Source organism: Oncorhynchus gorbuscha, unplaced genomic scaffold (genome assembly GCF_021184085.1).
Source record: "Oncorhynchus gorbuscha isolate QuinsamMale2020 ecotype Even-year unplaced genomic scaffold, OgorEven_v1.0 Un_scaffold_1505, whole genome shotgun sequence".
In the NCBI taxonomy this organism is placed as follows: Eukaryota; Metazoa; Chordata; class Actinopteri; order Salmoniformes; family Salmonidae; genus Oncorhynchus; species Oncorhynchus gorbuscha.
Window position 1 is genome coordinate 109,882 of NW_025746265.1, and position 15,119 is coordinate 125,000.

Here is a 15,119-nt window from a genome sequence, read left to right on the forward strand (position 1 = left end):
TGTACAACTGAATGCATTCAACTGAAATGTGTCTTTCCGGACAATGATACCTGTACAACTGAATGCATTCAACTGAAATGTGTCTTTCCGGACAATGATACCTGTACAACTGAATGCATTCAACTGAAATGTGTCTTTCAGGACAATGATACCTGTACAACTGAATGCATTCAACTGAAATGTGTCTTTCAGGACAATGATACCTGTACAACTGAATGCATTCAACTGAAATGTGTCTTTCCGGACAATGATACCTGTATTTTTTTAATTGCACATTTCTTCTCTTTTATATAATCATACTGCAACAGATACAGATCGACACTGGACACATTTTAAAACAACTGCTATTCCATGTTAATAAAGTGTTCAATACATTACTCTGTATCTTGAAAATCAAATTACACTGGAATAAAACAATAAAATAAAGACCATTCAACTAGTCACACCAGAAGATGCTCGTTATTTGTGAAATCATGTCATCCTGTCTTTTACAATGATAGCTGTACAACTGAATGGCTCAGACATTCTTCCCGACAATGGTTTGGAACAGAATTGAAGTAGTCATTCAATTGTTCAGTCCAGAAAGGTTTAGCCCAAACAACTAATGCAAACTGGTACAAAGAACTGAAGAGGAAATATATTTACATTTTTACATTAAAACAATGCAGTTGTTTCATAGAATCAATTGATTTGAAACAATGGGGATGAAGTGAAATGGCTATTTTAGGCTGTATTGAAATTATGACCACATCATTTGCCATGATTAATAAAGCTCATTGCAATTATACTTTCATGTTCACTTGAAAATCAAATGACACGGCTCAACAAAAAAAGATCCACATTTCCAGCAACCCCAGACAAATATAATTCCCAAATAGAAAGTTGACAACCTGAATCCAAAGCATTGCCAAGCGACAGCTGAGAGCCTCAGAGAGCCCAGGGTTTGGAACAGAACGTTAAGTCAAATTCCTCCAACCACAAGAATCGTCCAATCAGGTTTCTGGAGGAAACATGGGACATTTAAGTAAAGTTACCAGAATATTACAAAGACACAAATGACAATATTTCTTATTTTCTTCCCCTTCATGTGTAATCAAAGTTAGCAGGGGTTTCATCATGTCTAATCAATTTGAAACAATGGGGAACCCAGTCATCATGTCTAATCAAAGCTGTATTGAAGGGTTAACCACATCATCATGTCTAATCAAAGCTAGCAGGGGAACCCTCATGTTCATGTCTAATCAAAGTTAGCAAACCCACGTCATCATGTCTAATCAAAGTTAGCAGGGGAACCCCGTCATCATGTCTAATCAAAGTTAGCAGGGGAACCCTGAATCCTCATGTCTAATCAAAGTTAGCAGGAAACCCTCGTCATCATGTCTAATCAAAGTTAGCAGGGGAACCCAGTCATCATGTCTAATCAAAGTTAGCAGGGGAACCAGTCATCATGTCTAATCAAAGTTAGCTCCAACCCAAGAATCATGTCTAATCAAAGTTTCTGGGGAACCATGGGATCATGTCTAATCAAAGTTAGCAGGGGAACCCTCGTCATCATGTCTAATCAAAGTTAGCAGGGGAACCCAAATCATCATGTCTAATCAAAGTTAGCAGGGGAACCCACGTCATCATGTCTAATCAAAGTTAGCAGGGGAACCCACGTCATCATGTCTAATCAAAGTTAGCAGGGGAACCCACGTCATCATGTCTAATCAAAGTTAGCAGGGGAACCCTCGTCATCATGTCTAATCAAAGTTAGCAGGGGAACCCACGTCATCATGTCTAATCAAAGTTAGCAGGGGAACCCACGTCATCATGTCTAATCAAAGTTAGCAGGGGAACCCTCGTCATCATGTCTAATCAAAGTTAGCAGGGGAACCCACGTCATCATGTCTAATCAAAGTTAGCAGGGGAACCCACGTCATCATGTCTAATCAAAGTTAGCAGGGGAACCCACGTCATCATGTCTAATCAAAGTTAGCAGGGGAACCCTTGTCAGGACAGACAGTGGTGTACAACTGTACAAGCCCCAACCGAGTCACTGGAAGGTGTTTAGTCTTTACAGTCGTGTTAAGAACCACGTGTTCAGGCAAGAGATGCTTTAAAAACACAAAGACTTAAGCTTTTTATTGGCAGTGGAAAATAAGTTTCAGTATTTTATTGAAAGTAAATCCATAAATAATACTGTGATAAAATAGTTAAGTACTCAGACTGTACATCATCTTGTTACCAGAGCAGGAGAATAAAATGGGGAAAACTGAAGATTAAAAAAACAAAACAATAATAATAATAATAATAGCATTTGCATTGTGCATTATAAAATGACTAAATCACAAAGGGAATAACATAACTAATGTGGACAGGAAGTCTTTGCTTCCGTGACATTATCTGTCTTGAAAAAGTATTGCCACGGCAACCTGTGTTAAAACACTCAGAAACAGCTTTAAAAAAATGGCAACTCCTAAAAATCAAACTGAGAAAGCAACAAACACGACGGAGATGACGAATAAATAAGACAAGCCAGAGAAAATAAGGTAAGAAAAAACCTCCCATCAGGCTGGATTAGAAGTGTCCGTAGTAAAAAGAGTTGGTTAAAGGTTTGTGGGTAGATCGCTCCACCTCGGGTGAGTAAGCTAGTCGCTGGGATCAGTTTAGGCCACAGTGGACTTGGTCCGTCGATAGTAGAGCCGCCACGCTGTCGGCTCAGGTACAAGCGAGTTGATCTTCACGCACGTCTGGCCTCCCGTTAGCGCGCTCCAGGGGGAAGGCAGGGAAAAGAGAGGGATGAGGAGGAGGAGGAAAAGAGGAATGGAGAGTTTGGGCATGCGAGGTTGACTGGAGAATGGGAGATCCTACACAGTGGAACGGTCTCTTACCAAGCGATGCATCTGAAAACAGCCCTGGTCATCACTACTGTTTATGGCTTTTGTTTCAGTCTTTCTACAGGTTTGGTTTCACAGGAAAGAACCAAGAGTTGTTTCACGTGTCACCTGTCGTCACAGTTACCTAGGGCCTTGTTGTGGTTACGGTCCGCCCGGTGCTTAGCGACCACAGCGTTGTAGCAGTTGGTGAAACAATGTCAGTCAGATATATATATAACTCCAGCAATATTTCTGATATTCACATATTCTCATTGTCCTATAAGAGCTGCATTTACAAATAATCACCATGGATACGCTTGAAGATAACAGGCTGGGGTCGAAGGGAAATGGGGTCCAATTCAGATAGAAAGTCACTTATTTAAGTCACTTGATCATCAGTTCAATGATTAAAAACAACAGAGGACAGAGAAATAAAAACATACATCTGGTCAATACAAGATCAGGAATATATATATATATAAATAAAATGATTAGATAATGTCTGTTGAAAAAATATACAAACTCCAGACCATCTAAAAACATTCAGTTACATCTGAGAGTTAACCTTGATAAGGACACAGTTGGAACAGTATTTTTGAAAATAGGGACATTTCCATTTAGCCGGGAGAGACGGGTGAAGTAACAGATAGATACATAACAAATCTAAAATCATGTCCCACCAGCTTGCTAATATAAATAGAACAATAAAGATTGATACATCTATGACACGGGCCCTCTAGTACGGAGATTGGTGATGTGGTTGCTACTTCTTTTATCGCTGTGATAACAATAAAACTCTGTGTCCTTGCAGGGTCAGCAGCTGCTCCTGATGGGGGGGGGGACTCAACCCTCATCCTCCAACCAGCAGTCACCTATAGAAATAATGAGGATCAACTAAGACAAGAGGAGAGAGAAAGAGAGAGAAAGAGACAGAGGTAGACAGAGAAAGAGAGCAAGGCAGACAGACAGAGAGGTAGAGAGAGGTAGAGAGAGGCAGACAGAGAGAGAGGCAGACAGAGAGAGAGGCAGACAGAGAGAGAGGCAGACAGAGAGAGGCAGAAAGAGAGAGGCAGAAAGAGAGAGAAGAGAGAGAGAGAGAGAGAGAGAGAGAGAGAGAGACAGAAAAGCAGCAGATGAAGATGACAGAGGAGTAGAATAGAGGAGGAGAGGAGCGTAGACATGCATTAATACAGCCAAGACCACAGAGGCACAAGAAGCTGCTTGAACAGAAGAGATCCACTGTGAAGTGTGTGTGTGTGTGCGTGTGCGTGTGCGTGTGTGTGTGTGTGTGCGTGTGCATGTGTGCGTGTGTGTGCGCGTGCGTGTGCGTGTGCGCGTGTGTGTGTGTAAACTTACTGTGTTGTGTTAGCAGGAGTATGTCCTGACTGTGGCAGTGTCCAGCCTCTGTATTGCAGACTGACTCCCTACATCCCCACAGCAAAACCACATGCAGAAACATGCTGTTAGTCACTCACAATCTCCAGCATAACACACCCACCACACACACTAGAGCTGGGAAAACATGAACCCATTGTTGACAGCATGTTGTGTATCGGTCTCCGTAACAAGACAGAGATAAAGCCTCAGCGGTGCCATGCCTAAACACACACAGACACAACGAGCCCTCATTCCCCCTTGTCCTACCGTCCATGTGACTCCTTTTTGGCTGCGTGGAGGGGGACGCTGCGTTGCTATTGGTCAGTCTGAAGTTGGCGGGCAGGGTGTCGGCTGAGCCCGGGGACATCCCCCGTGCGTCTTTGGGCCGGAACTTCTTCCTCCAGGAGGGGCGCGCCGGAAATTGTTATCGTCCTCCTGGAAGAGATTCAGAGAGAGGAGGAAGCAGGAAGGAGATAAGGATGTGGATATACATGGAGGAGGGATTTAGAAAGTGTGTGTGTGTGTGTGTGTGTGTGTGTGTGTGTGTGTGTGTGTGTGTGTGTGTGTGTGTGTGTGTGTGTGTGTGTGTGTGTGTGTGTGTGTGTGTGTGTGTGTGTGTGTGTGTGTGTGTGTGTGTGTGTGTGTGTGCTTCAGAAAGTGTGTGTGTGTGTGTGTGTGTGTGTGTGTGTGTGTGTGTGTGTGTGTGTGTGTGTGTGTGTTGTGTGTGTGTGTGTGTGAGCTTCAGAAAGTGTGTGTGTGTGAAAGTGTGTGTGTGTGTGTGTGTGTGTGTGTGTGTGTGTGTGTGTGTGTGTGTGTGTGTGTGTGTGTGTGTGTGTGTGTGTGTGTGTGTGTGTGTGTGTGTGTGAGCTTCAGAAAGTGTGTGTGAGTGTGAACAAGTGTGTGTGACAAGTGTGTGTGAGTGTGAACGCTTTAACAAGTGTGTGTGAGTGTGAACGCTTTAACAAGTGTGTGTGAGTGTGAACGCTTTAACAAGTGTGTGTGAGTGCGAACGCTTTAACAAGTGTGTGTGAGTGAGTGAGTGAGTGAGTGCGTGCGTGCGAGCGAGCGAGCGAGCGAGCGAGCTTCAGAAAGTGTGTGTGTGGTCCATCATATGTGTGTGTCTCACCTCATCCAGTTTCCTCTCTGTACCGATGGACAGTAGACTGTTGTACTCACTCTCCAGAGCCGCTCTCGCCTACAACACAGGAAGGAGGGAGAGACAGAGAAAGAGACAGTCGATGAATGAGAGTGTCTCCTCTCTCTTTGGAGTGGAGGAGACGAGAGCTGACGTCTCAGCTGGGAGCGCCGTTTGACTGCCAGGGTGGTTCACCGCCACCCACCAATGCTGGTAGTGTGTGTGTGTGTCCCTACCTGTGTGTTCTGCGTGGGGATCTGCAGCAGCAGGGCCAGGGCGTTGTGGTCGAAGGTTTCATCCAGGGCCAGCAGGGCTCCGTGCACGCCGCTCTCCAGCAGGTTGTTACTGTACTCCTTCAGCCCCATGGCCTGTACCCAGCTGATCACACGCTCGTTGCTCCACACCAGCACGTCTGCTCAGGGTACACAAAATGGTAACCAGTCGGTACAGAAACGTTTGGTTGAATGATCAGGGAACACATCCAAAGAGACAGTCAAAATAATTCCTCTGTGAGAAAAATGTTTTAAAAAATCAGGAAGGACTGAAATTAAGTTGACATTTTGTTGCCCCCACCCCCCCAGTGTAGTAGAGCTGGGAAGTATTCCTCTATGTGTTAGAAAAAACATGGATATGATCAGGAAATAAATCCGGAGGAAAAGTCCAAAGAAATCCAATGTACAAACAAACCTATCATTTCTGGGTTGGTCCTTCTGTAGCTCAGTTGGTAGAGCATGGCGCTTGTAACGCCAGGGTAGTGGGTTCGATCCCCGGGACCACCCATACGTAGAATGTATGCACACATGACTGTAAGTCGCTTTGGATAAAAGCGTCTGCTAAATGGCATATATTATATTATATATTATTCTAAATGTGTATATGGACGCAATAGAAGGAAAAATACTGCACACTTCAGATTCTCCCATAGTGTTATTAGCTTAGCGTAGCTGACACTTCAGATTCTCCCATAGTGTTATTAGCTTAGCGTAGCTGACACTTCAGATTCTCCCATAGTGTTATTAGCTTAGCGTAGCTGACACTTCAGATTCTCCCATAGTGTTATTAGCTTAGCGTAGCTGACACTTCAGATTCTCCCATAGTGTTATTAGCTTAGCGTAGCTGACACTTCAGATTCTCCCATAGTGTTATTAGCTTAGCGTAGCTGACACTTCAGATTCTCCCATAGTGTTATTAGCTTAGCGTAGCTGACACTTCAGATTCTCCCATAGTGTTATTAGCTTAGCGTAGCTGACACTTCAGATTCTCCCATAGTGTTATTAGCTTAGCGTAGCTGACACTTCAGATTCTCCCATAGTGTTATTAGCTTAGCGTAGCTGACACTTCAGATTCTCCCATAGTGTTATTAGCTTAGCGTAGCTGACACTTCAGATTCTCCCATAGTGTTATTAGCTTAGCGTAGCTGACACTTCAGATTCTCCCATAGTGTTATTAGCTTAGCGTAGCTGACACTTCAGATTCTCCCATAGTGTTATTAGCTTAGCGTAGCTGACACTTCAGATTCTCCCATAGTGTTATTAGCTTAGCGTAGCTGACACTTCAGATTCTCCCATAGTGTTATTAGCTTAGCGTAGCTGACACTTCAGATTCTCCCATAGCGTTATTAGCTTAGCGTAGCTGACACTTCAGATTCTCCCGTAGTGTTATTAGCTTAGCGTTGCTGACACTTCAGATTCTCCCGTAGTGTTATTAGCTTAGCGTTGCTGACACTTCAGATTCTCCCATAGTGTTATTAGCTTAGCGTTGCTGACACTTCAGATTCTCCAATAGCGTCATTAGCTTAGCGTTGCTGACACTTCAGATTCTCTCATAGTGTTATTAGCTTAGCGTAGCTGACACTTCAGATTCTCCCATAGTGTTATTAGCTTAGCGTTGCTGACACTTCAGATTCTCCCATAGCGTTATTAGCTCAGCGTAGCTTACACTTCAGATTCTCCCATAGCGTTATTAGCTTAGCGTTGCTGAGCTAACTAAATGATGAGTGAATCTTAACAGTGTGGTCATTTCTCCCTTCGGTCGACTGTCATTTTCTCTCACCGTTATCCCAGCTGTTACCTTGCAGCTCAAGCTGGGTCTCGTCACGCCTCCTCTCCAGCTCCTTCCTGTCGTAGTTCAGTCTCCTCAGACACATAACCCCACACTGGAAACTGTTCCTGTTACACAGACACATTGACTGGTTAAACATTTAAACTGTCCACCATTTTGGTTCCTAATACCTGTGGAAACTGTCCACCATTTTGGTTCCTAATACCTGTGGAAACTGTCCACCATTTTGGTTCCTAATACCTGTGGAAACTGTCCACCATTTTGGTTCCTAATACCTGTGGAAACTGTCCACCATTTTGGTTCCTAATACCTGTGGAAACTGTCCACCATTTTGGTTCCTAATACCTGTGGAAACTGTCCACCATTTTGGTTCCTAATACCTGTGGAATATGTCCACCATTTTGGTTCCTAATACCTGTGGAAACTGTCCACCATTTTGGTTCCTAATACCTGTGGAATATGTCCACCATTTTGGTTCCTAATACCTGTGGAAACTGTCCACCATTTTGGTTCCTAATACCTGTGGAATATGTCCACCATTTTGGTTGCTAATACCTGTGGAAACTGTCCACCATTTTGAGCTTTTTACCTGTGGAAACTGTCCACCATTTTGAGCTTTTTACCTGTGGAAACTGTCCACCATTTTAAGCTGTCCCCTCATGTCCTTCTTGGTGAGGTGATCCAGCATGCGTGCGTCTACCAGGGACTCCATGAAGTAGGACCGGTACTGGGGCAGACCCAGGCTGGGCAGCCACTCGTTACCAATCCACTCATGGTTCATGTCTCCATATGCCAGCGTCTGTGGGGAGGGAGGGACAGGGGCTTGGTCATACTGTGTTTGGAGTCTACTGAAGAGTCAAAAGTTAGTGGGGGATGGCTACCATCGCTATGAAAGAAAAAGGCTAGCTGGGAAAGTGATGGAAATCACCCCATTAAAATCTAGAGTGTGCACGTGTCTGTACGCTCATGTCTGTGTGTAAGTTACAGCAGGTTTAAGAGCAGCTACGACCACAGATCAGAACTAGGGCCAGTCAGAGAACTAGACTGATGTGTGTTCTGATAGGTGGGAGGTCAGAGAACTAGACTGATGTGTGTTCTGATAGGTGGGAGGTCAGAGAACTAGACTGATGTGTGTTCTGATAGGTGGGAGGGGAAGGAAGTAGCCCAACTTCTAAACAGCAGAGGATTCTAATAAATCTCTCCTGTCCTGTCTGTGGCTCCTAAACAGGACATCTGAGTCGATGTCTGTCTGCCACCACAAGAGTTTGATGAAGAAGCCTTATCACAATGTGTATAACTACATTATTCTCGCTGCAATATCCTCCGTCTCCGATACCTCCAGATTTACATGCAGGTTAAATGTGCAGCTGACTAAAGTAAACAGAGACCAAGAGCCATACTGTTGTCAGAGCATCCGTGCAAGGAAACCAAAAAAAAAAACTCTGTCCAACTGAAATAAGGTGAAATGTCCTCGTCGTCTACCACAGCCAGAGAAAAGAGACAGACAGGGGTGTGCAAACCTGGGCCCAGCTGCCCTCGTCATCCTCCTGTTGTTAGCATGGTTAGCATGGTGAGAGAAGAGAAGCGGGTTAGAGTTAGTGACTGTGTCAGTGCTGGGTTCGGCAGCTCAACATCAACATGCTTACTTAACCAGTGTTAATGTTAAGACAACTGGACATGCAACCAACAGCTCATGCTTTAGGCTACATTGGCGTCCCGTTGTCAATGAACCTGGGATTGATCTAGAATTCATTTTAATAGGATCTAACACCACTATTTGACCCGTTGAAGCATCCATAGTACCACACGTATTAGTAAATCCCAGGTTGAAACAGGACTGTAAATATAGCATTGAGCAAAAGTGTTTAAATGAAATACAGTTTTATAACTTGACATACAGGAGCCTGCGAAAGTATTGACCCCTTTGGCATTTTTCCTATGTCGTTGCCTAACAACCTGGAATTATTATTATTATTTTTTGTGGGGGGGGGTTTTGTATCATTAGATTTATGCCTACTACTTTGAAGATGCAAAATATTTTTTCTTGTGAAACAAACGAGACAAAAAAAACTGAAAACTTGAGCGTGCATCACTGTTCACCTCCCCAAAGCCTCCCTTTGCAGAAATTACAGCTGCAAGTCTCTTGGGGTTATGTCTCTATAAGCTTGGCACATCTAGCCACTGGGATTTTTGCCCTTTCTTCAAGGTAAAACTGCCCCAGATCCTTCAAGTTGGATGGGTTCCGCTGGTGTACAGCAATCTTTAAGTCAAAACCACAGATTCTCAATTGGATTGAGGTTTGGGCTTTGACATGGTCATTCCAATACATTTAAATGTTTCCCCTTAAACCACATGCTGCCACCACCATGCTTCACTGTGGGGGTGGTATTCTCGGGGTGATGAGATGTTTAGGGTTTGCGCCAGACAGCGGTTTCCTTTATGGCCAAAAAGCTACATTTTAGTCTCATCTGACCAGAGTACCTTCTTCCATATGTTTTGGGAGTCTCCCACTTTTGGTGAACACCAACGGCTTAAAGTGGTCCTTAAAGTGGTCCTATGGACAGATACTCCAATCTCCGCTGTGGAGCTTTGCAGCTCCTTCAGGGTTGTCTTTGGTCTCTTTGTTGCCTCTCTGATTAATGCCCATCTTGCCTGGTCTGTGAGTTTTGGTGGGCAGCCCTCTCTCTTTGTTGCCTCTCTGATTAATGCCCATCTTGCCTGGTCTGTGAGTTTTGGTGGGCAGCCCTCTCTCTTTGTTGCCTCTCTGATTAATGCCCATCTTGCCTGGTCTGAGTTTTGGTGGGCAGCCCTCTCTCTTTGTTCCCTCTCTGATTAATGCCCATCTTGCCTGGTCTGAGTTTTGGTGGGCAGCCCTCTCTCTTTGTTGCCTCTGATTAATGCCCATCTTGCCTGGTCTGTGAGTTTTGGTGGGCAGCCCTCTCTCTTTGTTGCCTCTCTGATTAATGCCCATCTTGCCTGGTCTGTGAGTTTTGGTGGGCAGCCCTCTCTCTTTGTTCCCTCTCTGATTAATGCCCATCTTGCCTGGTCTGAGTTTTGGTGGGCAGCCCTCTCTCTTTGTTCCCTCTCTGATTAATGCCCATCTTGCCTGGTCTGAGTTTTGGTGGGCAGCCCTCTCTCTTTGTTCCCTCTCTGATTAATGCCCATCTTGCCTGGTCTGAGTTTTGGTGGGCAGCCCTCTCTCTTTGTTCCCTCTCTGATTAATGCTCATCTTGCCTGGTCTGTGAGTTTTGGTGGGCAGCCCTCTCTCTTTGTTCCCTCTCTGATTAATGCCCATCTTGCCTGGTCTGTGAGTTTTGGTGGGCAGCCCTCTCTCTTTGTTGCCTCTCTGATTAATGCCCATCTTGCCTGGTCTGAGTTTTGGTGGGCAGCCCTCTCTCTTTGTTCCCTCTCTGATTAATGCCCATCTTGCCTGGTCTGTGAGTTTTGGTGGGCAGCCCTCTCTCTTTGTTCCCTCTCTGATTAATGCCCATCTTGCCTGGTCTGTGAGTTTTGGTGGGCAGCCCTCTCTTTGTTGCCTCTCTGATTAATGCCCATCTTGCCTGGTCTGTGAGTTTTGGTGGGCAGCCCTCTTTTTGTTGCCTCTCTGATTAATGCCCATCTTGCCTGGTCTGTGAGTTTTGGTGGGCAGCCCTCTCTCTTTGTTGCCTCTCTGATTAATGCCCATCTTGCCTGGTCTGTGAGTTTTGGTGGGCAGCCCTCTCTCTTTGTTCCCTCTCTGATTAATGCCCATCTTGCCTGGTCTGTGAGTTTTGGTGGGCAGCCCTCTCTCTTTGTTGCCTCTCTGATTAATGCCCATCTTGCCTGGTCTGAGTTTTGGTGGGCAGCCCTCTCTCTTTGTTGCCTCTCTGATTAATGCCCATCTTGCCTGGTCTGTGAGTTTTGGTGGGCAGCCCTCTCTCTTTGTTCCCTCTCTGATTAATGCCCATCTTGCCTGGTCTGTGAGTTTTGGTGGGCAGCCCTCTCTCTTTGTTCCCTCTCTGATTAATGCCCATCTTGCCTGGTCTGTGAGTTTTGGTGGGCAGCCCTCTCTCTTTGTTCCCTCTCTGATTAATGCCCATCTTGCCTGGTCTGTGAGTTTTGGTGGGCAGCCCTCTCTCTTTGTTGCCTCTCTGATTAATGCCCATCTTGCCTGGTCTGTGAGTTTTGGTGGGCAGCCCTCTCTTTTGTTGCCTCTCTGATTAATGCCCATCTTGCCTGGTCTGTGAGTTTTGGTGGGCAGCCCTCTCTTTTGTTGCCTCTCTGATTAATGCCCATCTTGCCTGGTCTGTGAGTTTTGGTGGGCAGCCCTCTCTCTTTGTTCCCTCTCTGATTAATGCCCATCTTGCCTGGTCTGAGTTTTGGTGGGCAGCCCTCTCTCTTTGTTCCCTCTCTGATTAATTCTTGCCTGGTCTGAGTTTTGGTGGGCAGCCCTCTCTCTTTGTTGCCTCTCTGATTAATGCCCATCTTGCCTGGTCTGAGTTTTGGTGGGCAGCCCTCTCTTTTGTTGCCTCTCTGATTAATGCCCATCTTGCCTGGTCTGAGTTTTGGTGGGCAGCCCTCTCTCTTTGTTCCCTCTCTGATTAATGCCCATCTTGCCTGGTCTGAGTTTTGGTGGGCAGCCCTCTCTCTTTGTTCCCTCTCTGATTAATGCCCATCTTGCCTGGTCTGAGTTTTGGTGGGCAGCCCTCTCTCTTTGTTCCCTCTCTGGTTAATGCCCATCTTGCCTGGTCTGTGAGTTTTGGTGGGCAGCCCTCTCTCTTTGTTCCCTCTCTGGTTAATGCCCATCTTGCCTGGTCTGTGAGTTTTGGTGGGCAGCCCTCTCTCTTTGTTGCCTCTCTGATTAATGCCCATCTTGCCTGGTCTGTGAGTTTTGGTGGGCAGCCCTCTCTCTTTGTTACCTCTCTGATTAATGCCCATCTTGCCTGGTCTGAGTTTTGGTGGGCAGCCCTCTCTCTTTGTTGCCTCTCTGATTAATGCCCATCTTGCCTGGTCTGTGAGTTTTGGTGGGCAGCCCTCTCTCTTTGTTGCCTCTCTGATTAATGCCCATCTTGCCTGGTCTGAGTTTTGGTGGGCAGCCCTCTCTCTTTGTTCCCTCTCTGATTAATGCCCATCTTGCCTGGTCTGAGTTTTGGTGGGCAGCCCTCTCTCTTTGTTCCCTCTCTGATTAATGCCCATCTTGCCTGGTCTGAGTTTTGGTGGGCAGCCCTCTCTCTTTGTTCCTCTCTCTTGATTAATGCCCATCTTGCCTGGTCTGTGAGTTTTGGTGGGCAGCCCTCTCTCTTTGTTGCCTCTCTGATTAATGCCCATCTTGCCTGGTCTGAGTTTTGGTGGGCAGCCCTCTCTCTTTGTTCCCTCTCTGATTAATGCCCATCTTGCCTGGTCTGAGTTTTGGTGGGCAGCCCTCTCTCTTTGTTCCCTCTCTGATTAATGCCCATCTTGCCTGGTCTGAGTTTTGGTGGGCAGCCCTCTCTCTTTGTTGCCTCTCTGATTAATGCCCATCTTGCCTGGTCTGTGAGTTTTGGTGGGCAGCCCTCTCTCTTTGTTGCCTCTCTGATTAATGCTCATCTTGCCTGGTCTGTGAGTTTTGGTGGGCAGCCCTCTCTCTTTGTTGCCTCTCTGATTAATGCCCATCTTGCCTGGTCTGTGAGTTTTGGTGGGCAGCCCTCTCTCTTTGTTACCTCTCTGATTAATGCCCATCTTGCCTGGTCTGAGTTTTGGTGGGCAGCCCTCTCTCTTTGTTACCTCTCTGATTAATGCCCATCTTGCCTGGTCTGAGTTTTGGTGGGCAGCCCTCTCTCTTTGTTGCCTCTCTGATTAATGCCCATCTTGCCTGGTCTGAGTTTTGGTGGGCAGCCCTCTCTCTTTGTTCCCTCTCTGATTAATGCCCATCTTGCCTGGTCTGAGTTTTGGTGGGCAGCCCTCTCTCTTTGTTCCCTCTCTGATTAATGCCCATCTTGCCTGGTCTGTGAGTTTTGGTGGGCAGCCCTCTCTCTTTGTTGCCTCTCTGATTAATGCCCATCTTGCCTGGTCTGAGTTTTGGTGGGCAGCCCTCTCTCTTTGTTGCCTCTCTGATTAATGCTCATCTTGCCTGGTCTGTGAGTTTTGGTGGGCAGCCCTCTCTCTTTGTTCCCTCTCTGATTAATGCCCATCTTGCCTGGTCTGTGAGTTTTGGTGGGCAGCCCTCTCTCTTTGTTACCTCTCTGATTAATGCTCATCTTGCCTGGTCTGTGAGTTTTGGTGGGCAGCCCTCTCTCTTTGTTGCCTCTCTGATTAATGCCCATCTTGCCTGGTCTGTGAGTTTTGGTGGGCAGCCCTCTCTCTTTGTTACCTCTCTGATTAATGCCCATCTTGCCTGGTCTGTGAGTTTTGGTGGGCAGCCCTCTCTCTTTGTTCCTCTCTGATTAATGCCCATCTTGCCTGGTCTGTGAGTTTTGGTGGGCAGCCCTCTCTCTTTGTTCCCTCTCTGATTAATGCTCATCTTGCCTGGTCTGTGAGTTTTGGTGGGCAGCCCTCTCTCTTTGTTACCTCTCTGATTAATGCTCATCTTGCCTGGTCTGTGAGTTTTGGTGGGCAGCCCTCTCTCTTTGTTCCCTCTCTGATTAATGCCCATCTTGCCTGGTCTGTGAGTTTTGGTGGGCAGCCCTCTCTCTTTGTTCCCTCTCTGATTAATGCCCATCTTGCCTGGTCTGTGAGTTTTGGTGGGCAGCCCTCTCTCTTTGTTCCCTCTCTGATTAATGCTCATCTTGCCTGGTCTGTGAGTTTTGGTGGGCAGCCCTCTCTCTTTGTTACCTCTCTGATTAATGCTCATCTTGCCTGGTCTGTGAGTTTTGGTGGGCAGCCCTCTCTCTTTGTTCCCTCTCTGATTAATGCTCATCTTGCCTGGTCTGTGAGTTTTGGTGGGCAGCCCTCTCTCTTTGTTACCTCTCTGATTAATGCCCATCTTGCCTGGTCTGTGAGTTTTGGTGGGCAGCCTCTCGATCTTTGTTGCCTCTCTGATTAATGCTCATCTTGCCTGGTCTGTGAGTTTTGGTGGGCAGCCCTCTCTCTTTGTTACCTCTCTGATTAATGCCCATCTTGCCTGGTCTGTGAGTTTTGGTGGGCAGCCCTCTCTCTTTGTTCCCTCTCTGATTAATGCTCATCTTGCCTGGTCTGTGAGTTTTGGTGGGCAGCCCTCTCTCTTTGTTACCTCTCTGATTAATGCCCATCTTGCCTGGTCCGTGAGTTTTGGTGGGCAGCCTTCGATCTTTGTTGCCTCTCTGATTAATGCTCATCTTGCCTGGTCTGTGAGTTTTGGTGGGCAGCCCTCTCTCTTTGTTACCTCTCTGATTAATGCCCATCTTGCCTGGTCTGTGAGTTTTGGTGGGCAGCCCTCTCTCTTTGTTGCCTCTGATTAATGCTCATCTTGCCTGGTCTGTGAGTTTTGGTGGGCAGCCCTCTCTCTTTGTTACCTCTCTGATTAATGCCCATCTTGCCTGGTCTGTGAGTTTTGGTGGGCAGCCCTCTCTCTTTGTTGTGGTGTCATATCCTTTAATAATGGATTTAATGGTGCTCCGTGGGATGTTCAAAGTCTCTGATATTTTCTTTTTATAGTCCAACCCTAATCTGTACTTCTCCACAACTTTGTCCCTGACCTGTTTGGAGAGCTCCTTGGTCTTCATGGTTCCCCTTGCTTAGTGGTGTTGCAGACT

At 46.3% G+C, this 15,119-nt stretch overlaps 1 pseudogene across 1 annotated transcript in view; it reads right to left on the reverse strand.

Annotated features, from left to right (window-relative positions):
- Nucleotides 1–2,094: 2,094 nt before the first annotated feature.
- LOC124023143 overlaps nucleotides 2,095–15,119 on the reverse strand; it is a 26,074-nt pseudogene continuing 13,049 nt past the window's right edge. Inside the window, exons 8-14 of the transcript XR_006836665.1 lie at nucleotides 8,952–8,978; nucleotides 8,055–8,230; nucleotides 7,441–7,538; nucleotides 5,607–5,782; nucleotides 5,362–5,430; nucleotides 4,503–4,670; nucleotides 2,095–3,730 (exon numbers count right to left, since the gene is read on the reverse strand). The product of XR_006836665.1 is annotated as a liprin-alpha-1-like (transcript). The remainder of the gene's footprint in view (nucleotides 3,731–4,502; nucleotides 4,671–5,361; nucleotides 5,431–5,606; nucleotides 5,783–7,440; nucleotides 7,539–8,054; nucleotides 8,231–8,951; nucleotides 8,979–15,119) is intronic.